Here is a 3,759-nt window from a genome sequence, read left to right on the forward strand (position 1 = left end):
AGCAGAGCCCCCGCCGGGGCTCGCCACCCTTCCCCCGGGGCTCCGGCCGCCCCCCCCCCGTGGGGGGGGGGCAGCCGGAGGCTTTTTTGCCTTGGGCGGCAAAAAAGCCAGAGCCGGCCCTGGATCTGAGAGAGCCATTATGCATGCACTTAACCCACAGACTTAAAATAATTCAGTTGACTGCTGATGGAATAATTTTATTTTAGAAATACAGTAGAACCTCAGTTACGAACTGACCAGTGAACCACACATCTCATTTGGAACCAGAAGTACATAATCAGGCAGTGGCAGAGACCCAATAAAAAACAAAGAAACAAAAAAATACAGTACTGTTAAACATAAGCTATTCTAAAAAAAGGAAAGCAGAATCTTTCTTCTGCATAGTAAAGTTTCAAAGATGTCAGTGTTCAGTTGTAAAGTTTTGAAAGAAGAACCATAATGTTTTGTTCAGTGTTATGAACATTTCATAGTTCCAAACAGCCTCCATTCCTGAGATGTTTGTAACTGAGGTTCTACTGTATGTGGCTTCCTAGAATATCTGACATGATTATAAAACATGTTTATTTTGCTAGTTATAGGAATCTGAAATCCTAAGGAATTATTTAGAAATTGATTCTTAGAAATGGAGTACAAGCAAAAAGACTGGGTAAGCAAACTTTGAAAGCAGAGGGAATCTCAGTATTCACAAGAGAAAAGGCAGAGAGCTAACTTTCCAGAAATTGGAGACATTAAGCAGTAGTGAGTTCACTAATTTCAAAGGTCCCCATCTGTAATGTAATTCCTACTGTGTTGGAGGGGCCTGGTTATTACACAGTACTCCTTGGAACAGCTAAAATATTGTTTGGTCTTCTTCTATACATGGGAATCTAATCATATTCCCAAACAGTGCTGCATTCCTGCAAAGTCCAAGGTTGTAGCATATTGTAGACAATATAGACTAGACAGGACCTAGCAGAGGTCACATTGGAAATGCGCTTCTTGAAGGATACCTTTTCCTTTCTTTGGTAAAGTTTGCTTGCTGTTGATGTCTGTCTTTTTAATATGGATTTAGAGAGCTTTGGGGGATTTTGTAGGCAAAAAAATTCTGCCCAAAACTATTGTCAACACCAGATTGATTTTTATTTTTTTGGTAGGCTAGCTGCCCAGTGTTTCAGTCTTAAACTCTGGAATCTTGTAGAATGTGCTGTATTTTAAACAAACAAATACCCGGCACCTTGTTGTTCCTTGCAAGTGGCTAGTGTGGGTTAATTTGTCAGAGGCTAGGCTGTAATCACATCCCTTATGTATTTTTATATATTTTCTCATTCATTTCATCCTATCATAGACGTGTCCATATACCATATTGACTAGGTGCCATCTTACTACATAACTTTGGTTCTGCATGTTGCAGTATTTGCAGGGCCAGGTTTACTCTGAGTGCTTAATTACTATTCTCCACCCTTTTGTTCCTTACAGGTAACGGCAAACTTGCCAGCGTGCCAGTTGGTGGAGCTGTAGCAGTCTCAGCTGGACCAGGTTCTGCTGCTCCTGCTGCTGCACCTGCTGCTGGTGAGTATACGTTAAAATCTTAGTGCCTTAATTCCCATCATGTAAATTTAGGAAGCTTTTTCTTCTTTTATTGTAGTTTGGCTTCTTGTCCTGAGATTGAAATATTAACTGACATAGTCTAGCGCTGAAGACAATCTCTGCACTGTACCTGGGAATGAACTGTTAAAGTGGTGTGCATAGAAGGCGGTTAGGTAAAACCAGCCAACCAGTAAGAGTTATACAGTTGCTTGCTCCTCACCTTCATTAATTTGTTCTGGTTTAAGTCTATAGAGCCAAAATGGACCCTCAGGTATGTGTATGCAACTCCTGTGGATGTAACTGAGAGTTGTGCATGTCTCTGAAGGCAAAATTTGGCACTTTAAACGTATAGGTTAAAAAGAAACTGAATCCGTTAGCACCGCACAGAGTAGATATGGAGACTGAAACTTAAAGGGGTGACTTGTGTCCATTTAATTGGAAGATACGCTTCCATGAAGAGAGCGTGTTTTGGGATCTCCTCACACCTGCAATGTCCAAAATGTACTGTAAATATTCCCAGATGAGTAAACACTGTTTAAATCTTTTCTCTCTGCAGCTGAGAAGAAAGAAGAGAAGAAGGAGGAGTCTGAGGAATCTGACGATGACATGGGATGTGGCCTATTTGACTAAACTTTTGCTACAGAAGCTAATAAAATATTTTATTTAAAAAGGATGTTGGGGTGTTTTGTTATAATAACCCTAATGCCCCTGGAGTTTTCTCTCTTGTCTAACAGTGATCTGGATTTGGGTTTTGTTTAAAGGGGGCGGGAATCTTATGTAGCCTCGTTGATTCTGCATGTAGGTGAAGCCAATTAAACTTATGCTCCTATATCACTTAGACGCCTTTGAAACCCCACCCTGAGGTACCTAAACATGCACTTGATGCTAAATCATGTTGTGAAGCCCAATGGGCAGAAAATCAGAATTAGCTTGTAAATTCTACTGCATCACTTCAAAGCTAATTCTCCTAAATGATTATATTCTGTAAATGACCAAAATGACACGATTTCTTTGCCGATTTGGATCTTATTCCAAGACTTGTGCATTCCTTTCCACCTGCATATTGCCTACAATGCTGTCAGTAACACATTCTGTAGGGATTTCACTTCCATCTCCAACAGATCTCTAAAAGCAATGCATACCTCAACTTCATCAAATGTGCAAACACAAAATCTAAAATCACTTCATAGCTTTGATATCAATTACATTAGCAGTTCTCAAAGTGTGGGTTGTGACCCCATTTTAATGGGATTATCAGTGCTGGGTTTAGACTTGCTGGGGCTCAGGGCTTAGGCTTTGGTCCCCTCTCCAGGGGACATGTAGTAATTTTTGTTGTCAGAAGTGGATCACGGAGCAATTAAGTTTAAGAACCTCTGACCACAGATTGACTTGCGTTCCATGTGTTTGGGAAGTTATTGTGGCTAACACTGCTGAAGTGATGTATAGTCTTATGCTGTCTTGTCTACATTCGGGTATAGCGGAGATGTACAACTTGTATATTTAAAATGGTACAACCCGTCCACTAGAGGATGCAATTCTAGATTGGTATAAAGATTCTTATACCAGTAGAACTTATTCCTGTATGGGAAGGGGAGTAAGTTCAGTGTAAGATGCCTTTACAGCTGTATAACTGCATCCACATTAGGGATTATATATGTATAATTTTCAGGAAAATATACCTCTAACCAACATAGTTATACTGCTAGAATCTGTGTGTAGACCAGGCTCCAATATGAAAGGCAGCGTTGTGTGGGGGATAGGATTGTGTTTGTCAAGTTATGGTACCATTTTTCAAAAGGTCTTTAGTAACTTGGGCCAGGGCCGGTGCAAGGAAGTTTCACGCCCTAGGTGAAACTTCCACCTTGCACGGCCCCCCCCCCCAGCCCTGCAGCAGCTCCCCACCCCAGCTCACCTCTGCTCCTCCTCCTCCCCGAGCACGCCGTCCCCACTCTAATTCTCCTCCCAGGCTTGCGGCACCAAACAGCTGATTGGCGCTGCAAGCCTGGGAGGTGGGAGAAGTGGAGCGGTGACCGCGCGCTCGGGGAGGAACGCTGTTTTTAAAAAAAAAAAAAAAAAAATTGGGGGCACTGCTTTTTGGTGCCCCCAAATCTTGGCGCCCTAGGCAACCACCTAGTTCGCCTTAATGGTAGCACTGGCCCTGACTTGGGCACTGAAGTTCCACTGACAGTCACT

The 3,759-nt window shown here is 42.2% G+C and overlaps 1 long non-coding RNA gene across 1 annotated transcript in view; it reads left to right on the forward strand.

The window, feature by feature from the left end:
- The window catches only part of LOC113406970, a 2,688-nt gene extending 1,135 nt beyond the window's left edge, over positions 1-1,553 (forward strand). Inside the window, exon 2 of the long non-coding RNA XR_003369910.2 lies at positions 1,456-1,553. This is a non-coding gene — a long non-coding RNA (uncharacterized LOC113406970). The remainder of the gene's footprint in view (positions 1-1,455) is intronic.
- The last annotated feature ends 2,206 nt before the right edge of the window (positions 1,554-3,759 follow it).

This window comes from Terrapene carolina, unplaced genomic scaffold (genome assembly GCF_002925995.2).
Source record: "Terrapene carolina triunguis isolate 2854851 unplaced genomic scaffold, T_m_triunguis-2.0 Scaffold171, whole genome shotgun sequence".
NCBI lineage: Eukaryota > Metazoa > Chordata > Testudines > Emydidae > Terrapene > Terrapene triunguis.